Source organism: Photinus pyralis, unplaced genomic scaffold, assembly GCF_008802855.1.
Source record: "Photinus pyralis isolate 1611_PpyrPB1 unplaced genomic scaffold, Ppyr1.3 Ppyr1.4_LG9, whole genome shotgun sequence".
Lineage (NCBI taxonomy): Eukaryota > Metazoa > Arthropoda > Insecta > Coleoptera > Lampyridae > Photinus > Photinus pyralis.
Window position 1 is genome coordinate 3,951,367 of NW_022170878.1, and position 16,700 is coordinate 3,968,066.

The following is a 16,700-nucleotide window of genomic DNA, read 5'->3' on the forward strand; positions in this document are numbered from 1 at the left end:
GCCCTCTTATGTAAGAGGTAGGTAAATTTTATGTCATCAAAGAAGAAGGGTTACCTTTGATTTCTTTTAGGGTTTAAGTTCAAGTTTCTTTAGCGTCTTAGTTGATAACTATTTTGCCCCTTCAGGGGCTTCAGGGTTATACACGATTACATTTAAGTAATTTGGGAACATCAGTACCTACTCAGTATCTTTGCCATCTCGGTTAAGTTGTGATCGAGTTTGAAACGTGACTGTTGTTGATCACCACTTCCTTCTGAAGGGATTAGCCAATTAAGTAGTGTACCTGGTACTTAATTAGATTACGAGTAGAGCGAGGCCCTTCAGGCATTAATCAACTTCATCTCAAGTTATGGATTCCACCTAAGGCCTGATGATGAAATCCTTATATTTTTACTTGTATTTGGTCTTATACGTGCGAATTTTTGCCCGGAATATCAATTTGTTTGTGGAAAGTTGTTTTAAGATTCAGAAATTAGTTAAATCGATCATTCTCGATTGGGGGTTTGGTTAATTGGGGAATTTCAATTGTACATGGTGACTCAACGATTGCGCGGAGTAACTTAATGCCTTGAAGATAAGATTTTTCGATAGAGTGCTTTTGTATTATGATATGGTTGAACATTCCCCACATTTTAAAAATATTTGGAATTATACAGGGTGCGTCCACAAAGTAGGGCGAAAAAAGGTATATTTTTTAAATAGAACCCCCTGTATTTGAATGCATCTTTGAATTCTACGTTCTAATACAAATAATATATAAATATAAATAATAAATATGATTTTAGCTTTGAACGAGGCATATAAAAATTGCCTTTTTTTGCATGGCCACCTCACTGTTATGTAAATTACATATAACTTATTTAAGATTAGAATATAGAACCCAGGAAAACCAAGATATTTCGACAACTATCAGAGATAGGATATTATTATCAAAAGTCGAAGGTTTTTGGAGGAGCTAAAAGATGATAGAAAAATATTTTTAATATGCAGTTTTGTAACTTTGGATCTAGAAAAAAACACCCTGTAAGCTATTTTTTTAATGTTTCATAGTAGATGTATTTATTTGACTTTTACTTAACCCAGGATAAAAGATATAAAACCTGGGATCAAAATTGAAGTAATAATTTTGACAATATAAATACTGACGCTTGCAAATGCCTAATTTTTCTTAAAAATCGAATTATCTTTAAAACTACTAGCTTTTCGGATATTAACCATATAATAAAAAAGACGTACACGTAGAATTCAAAAATGCATTCAAATACAGGGGGTTCTATTTAAAAAAATGTACCATGTATATACCCTGTATAATTCCAAATATTTTTAAAATGGGAAGAATGTTCAACCATATCATAATACAAAAGCACTCCATCGAAAAATCCTATCTTCAAGGCATTAAGTTACTCCGCGCAATCGTTGACTCGCCCTGTACTATAGCAAGTTCTGGAGAGCACCCAGAAAGTTTTTATAGAAATCTCAAACTCCTAAAAGAGCACCAGCAGACTCTGGGAGAAGGCGCAAATTCTGAAGTCTTCTAAAAGCTCTTGCCTCAATATTATCCATAGCCGTTGTCCAAAGCTCTCCCGATCCTTAAGTATTTTCCAGAGCATAACGTGTTCTGAAAAGAAAATATGAGTACTTTATAACCTAAAGCCAGGTTGATACGGCTTTCGTGCGTTCCTGTCCGCTTTAGGTTTATTTCCAGGGAGCCCTCTAGACGAGCTTTGTTTAAGATACTCTAAAATGATTGTAAAACATTCATCTTACACGTTTCTGCTCGGTATAGGATGTTGGTGGCATTTAGATCGACAAAGGAATTTGCATTGAATTCAACGAACGGAATGAATCAAGATTATTATTATTACTAAATTAAGTTATTTAAATAAGTAGAATTGAATATGTAAATTTCTGACATATTGGTTTCTCGGTAGCGGAATAATAATAAATAAATGCGTTGGGTACTGCTGTCGATATGAACATTATCATGCTGGGTACGGAGTGGGCCGTGTGGGCAGCGGCTCCCGTCTCGATTTTTATAATGACTTTACATTTGTCATGACTCGAACTGTATATCTGTCAAGAGGGACAATACGTTGCGATGTATACGAGCGCCGCTACAGGCGCTAAAAGTTACTGCCCGATGGAATTAAGCGCGTCCCGTCGTAACGAACCCCAATTATGATCGCCCTCCAAATTCCCAATAACTCAAAGCCGCAACGGCGTAAACCACTGCAAATAAAAAAAGTCAACGTTGCCATATCGGCAGTTAATTAAAGCTAAACGTATTCACGCGTGACCCTAATTAGGCGCGTTCTCAGCATTGTATGGCCCATTATTGTCCACTGCGGTAAAGCTACGATTGGCTGACACTAGCGCAAATAATGACGTTATTGTACTAATGCAAACTCTGGAACGACGATTATGATGGCCGCCATTCGTAAATGGCACTCGATTTTTTAACGAGGATTTAAATTTATCGCGCGCGCCCCCCTGATTAATACGGCCGAATAGGACGTGATTTACTGGTCGGCTCGTGAGCCGAAGAAAGTTTAACCGCCACCTGCTGTTAGTTAATGGAGTTTGTACGCGTTCGTAGTCGACGTCTACATCATAACATCACCTAGTTAATTCTCGTAAGTTGAAGGAAACGCCAAGTTCGGAGGTATTTTATGGGCTTCGGCGGGATTAAACCGTCCGAGGTTGAATTTAAATTGTACCACTTCCATTTAGGGAACGTAACACAATAGAGGAACAAATGTTCCCAAGATGCGGACACCTGATGAAGATCTCTACGCAACGTTTAATCTTGCAGTCTCTACTAAGACTGTTTCTACTATCTCGTTCTCTCGCAATAAATTAATACTAACAACCAAAACCTAGATAAATCACCCAAACTCGTGTCTAAAGCAATAAAATTGCTCATCTGGACCCTTTAAAGAGGCCCTTTGAGATTATTGCATAACATTACAGGTTGATGAGATCTGGTAAACGCTTATTTTTGAAAGATTCTAGAAGGTTTCTCTGAAAGACCATGGAAACTCCTTAGTGGTCTTAAAGGCTCTTTAAGGTCCAGTTTACAAACGCACTTAAAATCCAAATGCTCATTAAAGAGGCTAAAAGCCTCTTTTGTTCTTAGAGCTGTTCTTTAAAATACCCATGGGAACTATTAAACGCTCTTAAAATGCATTTGCTAGTTTTTAGCGTGTAGCTAGGTTCTTGAAGATCCCTTAGGAACCCCCGTTAAGTGTCTTAACAACTTAACTTTCTTAAAGACGTTTAAGGATTCATAAAAATTCATTACTGATACTGAAAAATTTATTCCCAAACATGAAATGAGAAAAATTAAAATAAAAATTCCTGAAAGAAAATTTTATAAAGTTTGTTTAGACAAATTACCCCGCACGCAAGCGGTCGGCAAATAAAATAAAATTTTAAAATTACTTACAGTATTTTTTTTCTCTTTTAGTAATCAACATATGGCTTTAAATTTCTCCCAAAACTTTATTTACCTTGCCCCCGCACAAAATGATTGTAGTAATGACAAACTACGCCTTTAACTAATTAAATTGAGCGGACAGGAATAATAAATTCAGTTTTTATAGCGTAAGCAACCGTACATGCTTTCTAACCGTCGCGAAGCAGCAAGCTCTGTTTTTCGTTGTTTCAGTATTTAACGAAACACCACCTCCGCAATCTTCGATCTTTCAAAAAACACATCATAATTAAAATTGTTAACGCCAGCTTCGACAGAACGCGTCGCGTGTCTCCACTTGCGTCTAAAATGACGCGCAATTCTCTTCTAATAGCGATAAAAACACGTGCGCTTATTAAATCTCGGCTGATAACATAACCTCTTAACGCAAACGACCCACACTTCAACACGCAATTTCACACTAAATAAACAATTTACAAAAGCGATAGACTCTAAACAAAGAAAAAAAACAGGCAATTACAAACAATTCTAAAAGGAAAAATGACACTGAGACAACAAATTCAAATGACACCAATAACTTCTGTGTTTATTCTTAAACATTTCCCCAGATTTACTTCACTAAACTGTTACGAAGTGAAATGTTATAAATATACAGGATGTCTCGTCATTAATTTTGGTGTTTAGCCCGAAAGACCGCCTACATGACGTTGCTTAAATAATATACAGGGTGAACATTTTGCCTAGAACACCGAATTCTTCCAAATAAAATATGAGCGCAACAAACGTCCCGATTTTCATACAAATCGTCTTAAGCTCTTTTTATTAATAAACTCGAGCACTCAACACATGTCCCTCTTCCCCTTCCACATTTCTACCACGTGCGTCTTTTAACTTAATACAATCTCGTTATAGAAGTAACGTTAAAAATACAACCTTTCCAGAGTAGGTACTGAGAACCGATCTAAAGGAAGATAGCAAACGGGGGAGTACAAGAAAGCCTATGTTTCAAAATACCGGGACTCTCTAAATACTCCAAAAACATCTAAGCTTCTTAACAATCTAATGCCAAAATTCATTTGAATCCTTGTATTGCGTCATGTAAAATTGATTTCGGTCTAAACACCAAAAATGATGACGGGATACTCTGTATATGACAGTATTTTAATTTATTAAGTAAATCTAGGAGATTATTTACGAAATAAGCACAGCTTTGATTCGTTTCATTTGAATTTGTATTTCAGTACACTACTCCCACTCCGCTAACTCACCTGCGCGCTCTTCAATGATTGTTTGAAACTAGGGAGCCTATTCTGCCTCACCCTGTATATTGATGTGTAAACGACGTCATGCAAACGTTATTGCGACCTAAACGCCGAAAATAATGTCACGACAGCCTGTATATGAGAAATTATTATTTATTAAGTAAATCTAGGAGATTATTTACGAAATAAGCTCAGCTTTGGTTCCTTTCATTTGAATTTGTATTTCAGTACACTACTCCCACTCCGCTAACTCACCTGCGCACTCTTCAATGATCGTTTGAAACTAGGGAGCCTATTCTGACCCACTCTGTATAGTGTTGTGTAAACGACGTCATGTGAACGTTATTTCGACCTAAACGCCGAAAATAATGTCAGGACAGCATGTATATAAGAAATTATTATTATTTATTAAGTAAATCTGGGGAATTATTTACGAAATAAGCACAGAGTTGGTTTGTTTCATTTGAATTTGTATCTCAGTGTTTTGTTTTTCCTCCTTAAAATCGTCTAAATGCGTAATTCGTGCTTAAATTTTATCGCCTTTGTAATTTATTCAATTTAAGTAAGGTGTTAGAAATGAGATACATCTGGTCGTTCGCGATAAGGAGTTTTAACGGGCGCAAATTAATTAACACGCGTGTTCTTTTAAATTCGAGAGACAACGAGTAAACGTTCAGTCAGACCCATTTGTTTTGTAAAAGACTTTTATAATAAATCTGTGCAGAAGGTAACCAAAGTTGCATGAGACGTTTAACGCGTGTTGTTTACCGAAAAAGTTTTGTCGAGTTGAAAAAGGAGCAGTGTAATACAGTGAACCCTTTTGTTAATGTCGCGTTTTAATTAAAAGTTAAACGTGTCTACCGTTCGAACAGCCACCATCTTATTGTGTGTGAATCAAAGTGAAGTTCAGACGCTGTCAGTGTTTGTTTGAATTTAGCGCCTCTTATATCGCAAATGTTGTACGACCAGATTATTTGGATTATTAAGGAAAAAAAGCCGTAATTTATTTTTCGACTGCCTGTGCGCGGGGTAATATGCCCAAACAAGCTTTGTAAGTTTTCAGGGATGTTGTTGTGTTTCGGAATAAATTTTTGTCATTGTCAATCAATTAATTGTGTATTTATTCGAGTCCATTGTGCGACCAGGATAGAGTTTTCATGTTAGACTTTTTCTATTGGCGCCCAAGATTTATTTCAGGTGTTAATCAAAATTGGTGTAGTTAATTCTTTGGAATTTTCGGAAGATCGAGACCACGCGGTGTCTCTCAAAAACGTGCAGCAGTGGAGAAAGGCGAAACCCAGACATTTATTTAATCAGGATTTCTTGCAGAATTAATTAGTAGTATTAATTAGAGGTAGGGTTTAAATAGAAGAACGTCGCTTAGAAAAGAAGTTTCAACAAGACCTAAAACAAAGATGTCTACAATGAGGATGAAGACCGAGGAAGGAAATAAGAGGGAAATAAGAGGAGTATGAACACAATGAATTCGCAGCATAATGAATGAATGAAGAAAATGAATGAAAAATGGGTGCAAATAGTGCGGAATTAAAGGTGACAAGAATGGAGAGATGTCAACACAGAGAGAGGAAGTATGTGGATTTCAAATCCAAGCGAGATAGTGCGACACGGAAGTCGAGGAGGAAGTGCAAGGGACTAATCTAGGGGAAACAACTTTCAATCTTTGGTGTACACCCCTTTGAATTAATTTGAATTTACATAAATTAATTTGAATTAACGTGAATTAATTTGAATTAACGTGAATTAATTTGAATTAACGTGAATTAATTTGAATTAACGTGAATTAACGTGAATTAATTTGAATTAACTTGAATTAATTTGAATTAACGTGAATTAACGTGAATTAATTTGATTTAACGTGAATTAATGTGAATTAATTTGACTTAATGTGAATTAACTTGAATTAATGTGAATTAATTTGAATTAACGTGAATTAATTTGACTTTGAATTTTGGTGTACACCAAAAATGGAACTAAAGATCATAAAAAGGAACCCGATGAGGCAAAAAAAAAACGAAAACAATCGAATAATGTAAAAGAAGAAGAAAATGATGTAAAGGAGGAAAAAATAGATGAAAATGAGAGCACATTGAAAAAAGAAACTGAGCAAGCGGTGGAAATAGATTCAACCACTGATGAAAGCTGTGTTTTGGGGAAATGTGAAAATTAATTGGAATTTTTGCATTCCGTCGCATAATTTGTTATAATTAAAAGTTGGATTACTAATTTTATGAAGATATGAAGATCTTATGATTTATTAGCACTCAAATTTATGATTAGCATAGTGCCATCAGCAGATTCTTGACTTGTTTGCATCCCGCTCGTAAAAGGCCATATATATAAATACCATCGGATCAGATAAAGGCGATTTTTTTTTATTGCCGAAAAGGTGACCAAACACATGTCCGAGCTGGGGTCGTCACATTAACTTTTTAATGGCCCCCGATAATTTTGTTGAAAAATTTAGCACCCATTGTGATGATACGCTTAACTTAAAATTTAAGGATATCCTGTAAAAACACTCGAAATACTGGCGAGTCACCACTTGAGGAAGGACCCCCGCTATTCGCCTCTTATTGTGTAGGTAGAGATTTTTCGAAAGAAAAGAGAGACGCGTCGTATGTGGTCCACATAAATTTGAATTTTGGGGGGTTTTTGTTTCGTTTATTGTCTAAACGGTCGCTTATTATTTATTGGACGTCGTGATTCAAAAGCGCGCGCGGCAATGACCATTACCATCACGGACCCGCAGTTCTAAATAAACAGTGACGTAAATTGCTTCGTAAAGTTGAGGTTTTTCACGGGATCCGATCGAGGAGAAAAAGCCTGTTATGCAATTATTGTCTTTGAAAAGTTATGGCATGGGCACTTCCTAGAGTGGAAAAGCAGCGTTAACGCTGTTAGCTCAGCTTGATGTCGAAAACGCAAAACGTATACACGTTACGTCAAATAAATAAATAAACATACAAATACGTATATAAGTGCTGCGTGCTTATGTATATGCTAATTTAATTATGAAGAGTTTTAATAGTCGACGTAATACAAATACAACATCGTAATTGGCAGTAATAAAAGCTTGAGATTTCTAATCAACTTTCATAAACACTTCTTAATGCAAATAAAAATGCATCTTTATTACACCTTATTAATTCATCATCTCCTTTAGAATCTAATTGAGATTCGTGTAATTAAATTTACAATCGGAGTTACAGAAGAAGATGAAAAGCTCTTGAAAATATTCGCCCAAAATAGAAATCAGAAACTATGGAGCACGGTTGCCATCAGCAACGAAATTAAGGGCCTTATCTGCAGGAATCTGGGAGTTTCTAAAATATAGGCACTTGCCTTTCCCGAAATACTGGGATCCCGCAGCATTTTTGCGGGATTAAACGCGGGATCCCGCACATAAATGGAGCGGGATCCCGCGGGATCGGGACTGATTTGCGGGACTGAGGAATTTGTCGACCAAGTGGACGACTCTGTTTACTTTGTTAATGAAACGCATAACGGAGAAGTTATTTTTTATATAATTGTTAAACTTTTTTCGTTAAAAATTTACTATGATTTTTGAGGCACTTTAGAAGTTCACCTTTTTGTGCTTTACAGGTGAGGTTTTTTTTAGTTCTAAGTTAGGCCGAAGGTACTTTTTTGTTAAATATTGTGATAATTAGCGACTTATTTTAATGCAGAGGTTAACCGCACAGAATTGCTTAGTTGCCAATTTATTTAAAGTTTTGCGGGATCCCGCAAATACCGGGATCCCGCGGGATTAACGTCTAGCAATCCCGCAAATACCGGGATTGAGATTTTGCTGCGGGATTGCATTCCCTAAAAGGGACTTTGCCACAAAATTTGCCTTGGGTCCGGTTCCGATTTTCTACGCGACAATATAAATAGTGAAGCATAAAGACTTAAAACATAAATAATACCCGCTCAACTGGCTACAATTTGGGTGTAAAGTTCGAGTAAACAATTGTCTTGCGAAATGCGCAGTTTTTTATGTTTAAGTTATAAATAATACGCGATTAATAAACTGGTTTAAAAGAGACGTTGCCACAAAATTTGCGTTGGTTCTGGTTCTTGTTTTCTACGCGACAATATAAATAGTGAATTTTAACTCACACACAACCGCTGACAGCTTCAGGGCACTTCACTTTGCTATATGGCAAACAAAATCGGCTTGATGAAAAAGATCACAAATTTTCGGTGGCTGTTCGGACGGTAAAAGGGCTTGCTGAATTACAACTGCTTGCTTTTTTAATTTTTTTTCCGAAATTGGCTTAACTGGCTCATGTACAAATTTATAATAAAAAATGGCAAATTGCGTCTTAACACAACAAATAGGGCTCACTACCCGAGAATTTATCGTAAGCAAATGTTCACGCCCGCAACCGTCCCGAAACTAGCACCTTCGTTGTCTCCAGTATATAAGAAAACACCACCATAAAATAAAACTACTTCTTTCAGATTTTCAAATAAATCGCCAACCACGATCGGATTAAATAAACGCCATCCACGTCGAAACGCGACAAACGTCCCCACTTCTCCAACATGAAACACCTGCGTCTCCGTTATTAGCACTAGAACACGTGCGTTAATTAATTTTCGCCTGATAAAACTGATTATCGCTAACGACCAGAAATAACCTTATTTCTCACAACCTATCTAAACTGAATAATTTACGAATGTAATAAAGTTAAAACGAAAACCACAAACAATTCCAAAAGAAAAAGCAAACACTGAAATACAAATTCAAATAAAGGGTGTCCCAATCCTATTCTGACAATGTCTTTTGCGTTCTTCTCTGGAATGAGAGCCATTTCTAAATGTTGAGTATAGTAACTAAATTGGAATAAAGGAAACTACATTGACCTTCTCAACGTCAAATTCCATTGAAACCCGCGGTATGTGACATACAAAAGCAGGTGTTTACAAAAATTCATTGTAGTCAAACATATGTAGGGCAGAATGTTAATAACGCCATTTCTTTGTTTCAGGTAAGCGACGACACGCGGAACTCGCCGGGTAAGACAATAGTGAATTTACGTGATAAATATCGAATAACGATCCGTCCGTCGAAGACTTGACACCAAAAATACGACCACTACGCGGAAGTACGTCTTAAATGCCGGTAGCAATTCGTCTTTCTGTCACTTTCAACCTATCGATAAAAGGCTACCAATCAATTTCTCTCCACTTGTCAATATTATAACCGCACGTTAATTGGCGATTTTTAATTATGCGCCTTACAAACCTGATGCTCTTACATCTATACGTGCTGTTGTAGGTATACAAGCGACCTAAATACCTGGGGGATTTTGTAACACGCTGCTGGCAATAGACAATAGATCATGTCTATACACTACATTAAGATAAATCAACAATGCAATCGACTGGAAATATTTTGTATTTCGCGTTTTTTTAACGTTGGACTTTACCGTTACGAAATCGCGCTCATTAATTAAACTTGGAGATTTTCGCTCGAATTGGTAATTTGTACGAATTAAAATCAAGGGAACGCGCCGTGGGAAACCGATTCGGTATTTATGGCGTCGTAAAACTTAATTGCCGTTCCTCTGTCAATGACTGACAATTTCAAGTTCATCTCTTCGAAGCTATTCGATTATTACCATGCGAATTTTAACAATAATGCAAAAATCCACGTTTAGTAGAGGAATTTTTGCAAGAATCCCTCCTAAAATGCTGAAATCATCTTTACATTCAGACTACAGCTGTAAAACGCACTGTTGGACAAATAAGTATTCGGGATAAAGATAGCGTTTAGGACAGATTAGCTGTCGCCCTCTACGGACGGCTGACTAAGTTTATCAACTTTCGTGGAAAAATAAATAAATAAATAAATAGAAATTTGGCGACACTCCGTACAAAAAATAATCATAACCATACTATGGAATATCCGATTTGAAAATGTTCTTTCGCGTAAATTTTATCACTCGTAAATACGCGATCTGACTACGAATCATGCTGCCAGTTCGTTTTGTCTATCGAAATTAATCGAAAAGAAAATTGTCAAACATAAATCGTACGTATGCTAACTCTCGTCTCGTCTCGTCTGCCCAAAACCATCTTACAATCCGGTCTCAATAGCGTTTTATTTCGAAAATGCACACGTTGTTATCGCTTTTATTTCCAGGCATACTTTCGTTCGCGTTCGCTATGAAGCGGTATATGCGTAAATTTTCCTATGTTGAACATAAAAAGTCAACCTCTAGCTGTTAAGAAAATACGTATTTTTTAATGCATAATTTTCTTATATTAAGCACTTATCCTCTGCAAGGTGTGTCTTTTCTGAGGCGCAATCAAACATTTTATTTTTTGAATTTCTTATGCTTAAAGAACCTTTGTAGACCTGAACATAAAGATTCAACCCCTCATCATTGAAAATACGTATTTATTAAATAATTTTTTTAAATAATGACAGACGCAATCAATTTCCGTTTATTTCAAAGAAGTAACAACATATATTTTCATAAACACCCCTGATATAATTCTTGGGCACGAATACATAAATCTGACATGAGAACTCTATCTGGGTCGCACTTTGGATTCGAATAATCACACAATTATTGATTGACAATGATAAAAATTTATTCCCAAACAAATTAAAACAAAATCCCCGAAAGAAAAGGTTACAATATTCTTCAGTGGCGCAAAGATTTTATTTTTTTAATTTTTTATGCTTAAAAGAACCCTCTTGCAACCTTGCAGACCTGAGCATAAAGATTCAACCCGTAGCCATTATGAAAATACGTATTTTTTTAATAATCTCAGTAGCCTCGATCAACTTCCGAAAAATTTCAAAGAATTAACTACACATATATAACGCCCCTGATTCTTGGGCAGGAATAGACATATGCCATGAGAACTCTACCTGGGTGGCACTTTGGATTCGAATAAACACACAATTATTGAGTGACAACGGCAAAAATTTATTCCAAAGCAAATTAAAACAGAATCCCTGAAAGAAAAGGTTACAAAGTTTGTTTGGACATATTACCCCACACGCAGACGGTCGATAATTAAAATAAGAAATCTTAAAATTACTCACAGTTCTTTTTCTTAATAATAAAAATAATCTGGTTGTGCAAAGTTTGTGATCGATGCTACATACTCTCCCAAAACGTTGAGCCCTTAGGACTCTCGTGCATGGAACGTTCTCCAGTAAAGAAAACTTAGTCCTCACTCCTTACGAAGATCACAAACATATTAGTTTTCCTAAACATTTCGGGGGAGAGCATAGCAGAGCGAGCACACTGAAAGAATTGGTTCCATTTATCTGAAAACTACTATGACAATTGATTTATTCCATACCCCCAGGCCCCCCGGTGCTACATTCTCCCCCAAAACGTAGGGCTCTCACAACTCTCTCGTGAGGAACACCATCCACAAAAGAAAAGTTTGGCCACACTTCCCCCAAACATCATAAAAATACTCGTAATTATTGGTAAATATTCTGGGTAGAGCATAGCAACGGGGAACTTGGGGTGGAGGGGGGGGGGTATGGAAACCCTTCGGCACACTGAAAGAACTTATTACCTTTTCCTGGAACAGTTGCTTTCGGGATAGGGTCGTCAAATCTCCATTTGAGGTAGGGGGGGGGGGGGGGAGGTATGGCATTGATCCCCCGGTGTTTTCTTCTCCCCCAGCACATTCAGTCCTTCGAACTGTCGTGTGTATGGAGTAAAATAAACACACTCACTTTCCTAAACATGTCAGGGGAGGGCATAGCACCGTGCTTTATGGGGGGGGGGCATCTCCCCGGCACACAGACGGAACGGATTATCTTACCTGAAAACTACCATGACAGTTGCTTTCGGGATAGGATCACCAAATGCGCTTTTGCTGGGGTGTATGCCATACCCTCAGACTCCCCCCCCCCGTGCTACGTTCTCCCTCAAAACAGTCAACCCTTAGAACGTTCGCGTATAGAATATCCCTCAGAAAAGAAAACTTTGACCACACACCCTTCAAAAAGCATAATGAAACTTTCCTGAACATTTCGAGGGAGAGCATAGTACCTGTGGGTCTGGGGGGGGGTGTGGAATACTCCCCAGCGCACAGCAGGAATGGATTATCTTTTCCTGAAACCTATTATGACAGTTGCTTTCGAGATAGAGGGATGAAATCTCCTTTTGATGGATACCAATAGACCCCAGGTGCTACACCCCCCCAAACGCAAATACCCCCTCCTCCCTAGAAACCCTATGATAGTTGAACATTTGGTCCTTCGAACTGTCGTGTATGGAATACACCCCAGAAAAGAAAAGTTTGACGACACTTCTAACAAAAATCATAAAAACACTCCCTTTGCTAAACATTTGGGGGGGGGGGCATTCCATACCCCTCAAACTCCGCGGTGCTGCAATCTCCCCAAAAAGGATGAGCTCTTACAACTATCGTGTATGGAATACACATAGAAATGAAATATTTGACCACACTCCCTACAAAAAACATGACCATACCTGCCCCCCCCCCCCCCCCCCCAGCTCATAGAAAGAATCATGGATTATCTATTCTTAATGTGCGTGAGCATTCGAGAGCCTTTAATGGTCACAATTTCTCTTGCAATAACCTTGAAAGCTTTTTTAGAACGAGTTTTCAATCGTTCGCGCAACTTTGAGAGGCCTTAGGTTCCCTAACAAGCCTTTAAGGACTTTTAAAAACTTAATAGTCAGAGAGAGCTCTCTATAACCATTAATGGTGTAACTACCTGAATCTCGAAGAGCTCTTGAGACCTGTTACTAATTTTAAAGATACCTCATTGCATTGAAGGGTTTTTAAAAACCTTTAAAGGACAATATTTAAGGGTTTTCCATGTTTCTAACGGCCTTTAGGAACTTTGAGAACCGTTAATTGAATTTCCAGGACCTTAAGAGTTTTTAAAAATCCGTCATACTCATAAGCTTGTCTTTAGCATTTAAAGGCCTTGTGACCTTTTAAAAAACCTTTACGTAATGAGCCTTTAGATGTATTTATTTCTAGTTGAGGAGCTGTACAATACCCCATCATTGTCTGTGCTCCTATGAGGCTTTTCGAATTTTCAGTCAAGGTGTAGTGTTTAAGAGCCTTCATGAACCTTAACAGAAAGAGCCCTTAAGGCCAGTAGAAAACGGCTATAGGCCTTAAAGGTCTACAAACGCTCATCAAAATCAGTATCGAAGAGCCCCCAGTCTTTCCGAAACTTTTATTTGTCAAGAGTTTTTCTGAACTTTTAAGAGTAGTCTTTAAGAGTATCGCCAATAACTTAAATAAACAGCAAGGGCGTCTGAGGGACCCCTATATCGCTCCTCTTAGTTTAAGAACGGACTATAGATTACTTTAGAGCTCTCAAAGATCTTTCAATACCGTTTCTAGAGTTTCTTAAGGGTATCTAAAGACGTTCTGAAAAAGGAACTCGAGACGAAAACTTCAGGGGAGCTTGACCAAAGGTTCAAGGAGATTTAGAAGTTCCCCAACAGAGTTTTAAGAAAGGTTGGTCAAACTCGTTAAAGGCTTCAAAGAATCTTCATAGACAAAATGCTGTAAAAGTTTATAGCGGTTTTCTTTGGAGTTTTTAAAAGCCTTTGATCCTCCAAAGGCTTTCAAGAGCATCCCAGAATCTTTAAAAGAAAGAATCATGGATTAGTGCTGACATTCGAGAGAATGGTTAAAAAAAGCTCGAGTCAAAACTCCCCCTTTTAAGGACTGGTATAACCATCTACAATCTCGAAGAGCTCTTGTGTTACTAATTTTAAAGATACCTCATTGCATTGAAGGGTTTTTAAAAACCTTTAAAGGACAATATTTAAGGGTTTTCCATGTTTCTAACGGCCTTTAGGAACTTTGAGAACCGTTAATTGAATTTCCAGGACCTTAAGAGTTTTTAAAAATCCGTCATACTCATAAGAGCATTTAAAGGCCTTGTGACCTTTTAAAAAACCTTTACGTAATGAGCCTTTAGATGTATTTATTTCTCTGTAGTCTGTGCTCCTATGAGAATTTTCAGTCAAGGTGTAGTGTTTAAGAGCCTTCATTTTTAAGGCCAGTAGAAAACGGCTATTTAAAGGTCTACAAACGCTCATCAAAATCAGTATCGAAGAGCCCCCAGTCTTTCCGAAACTTTTATTTGTCAAGAGTTTTTCTGAACTTTTAAGAGTAGTCTTTAAGAGTATCGCCAATAACTTAAATAAACAGCAAGGGCGTCTGAGGGACCCCTATATCGCTCCTCTTAGTTTAAGAACGGACTATAGATTACTTTAGAGCTCTCAAAGATCTTTCAATACCGTTTCTAGAGTTTCTTAAGGGTATCTAAAGACGTTCTGAAAAAGGAACTCGAGACGAAAACTTCAGGGGAGCTTGACCAAAGGTTCAAGGAGATTTAGAAGTTCCCCAACAGAGTTTTAAGAAAGGTTGGTCAAACTCGTTAAAGGCTTCAAAGAATCTTCATAGACAAAATGCTGTAAAAGTTTATAGCGGTTTTCTTTGGAGTTTTTAAAAGCCTTTGATCCTCCAAAGGCTTTCAAGAGCATCCCAGAATCTTTAAAAGTCTTTAGCTGACTTAAGAATGTTAAAAAGTCATCAAATCCCCTTTTGCTGGTATTCCATACTCGTGTATGGAGTACCCCCCCCCTGAAGGGCTTTTAAGGAGTTGCAGATTTTCTCTAGATGGAATTGGAGATATTTTGAAACCTTTGGACATTTTTAGAAGGGGCGAATCCGAACTCATCGTACAAGCCGATAATAAAAATCGCACCTCATTAAATTGCAAAGTCTCCATTCTGGGAGTTTTCGAATCAACCTTGTAGTGAAGGTGTGCTAACATTAGATAATCTAAAGAAAGTTCTCCAAGAATCAAAAGATTTTAATTGAAAGCGTGTAATTGGGGCTAAATTATCAATTAAATTGCTACGTATTCACATGAGAAGTCAACCTGTACGCGCTATCCATAGCAAATAATTAACGATTAAAGATGGCCGTCTGAGTTAGTCAGACACCATTTTGTAGACGTTCTTTAATTAATAAGGAATAGAGGGGATTAGCTTTGGGGAATTTTTTTGTTTTCTTGTATCATTGTAAGGAGGCTCTGTTTCGATCCTATTATTGTATTACCAGCTTAGTTTGTTAACGGGGGGTTATAACCTTTTTGTTTATTATGTCAAATCGGGGATTAAATATTTATAATCGTCATAATTAATAATTGATTAAAGTGTCGTAAGATTCTGAATTACATATTAGCCTCAGAGTGGAATGGATTAGGCATCGCGGTGTCCGCTGCTAGCCTCATTAGCCTACTACTGAAATGTGAGATTATCATGGGAAAGGTCTAGCCACCAAAAATCCAGACATGACACAATGCGTGTTTTGTACTCGTCGGTTTTACTACGAAACTAACTTCAATTGTTTATAGTTAAATCGTGCACTCGTCTATTTATGACTTCTAGGAATTATCCACAAAAACGTTTCGGGAACCTCTCTATATTTGGCAACATCAAATTTAACTAGAATTTTTATCAGCCTTAAAGTCGAAACCTTAGCGACATTTACATAATAAAAGTTTATTTATATTCAGCTAAGCTTCTCCTCACATAAATTACGAGGTATTAGGTATTCTCAGCGTAAAACGTTTAATTCAAGGAAGTTAGGAAATCCATAAATTTGTTTTAGATCGGGGCGATTTTCGAGACGCAATAGAAAACGCACATTCTAAGAAGAATGAAACTAATAAAAAGTATTTGGAACGACAGTCGACCACAAACTCTCGACTGAATCACAAAATTACGATTCTAACCCACATTTCTAGCGATGCGAGAAAATGGCCCTCGCAAAAAATGTCTCTATTTAACGACACGTCGCGGGGGCATTTGAGGCACGCATCGGCGGCTCCCCGTACAACATTTTACATAATTATTCACGCGAGTTTAAGCGGGATAATAAAAATTGACGCGATAATATGTGGAAAAAAAGTGCATAATTAATTACGATCCATT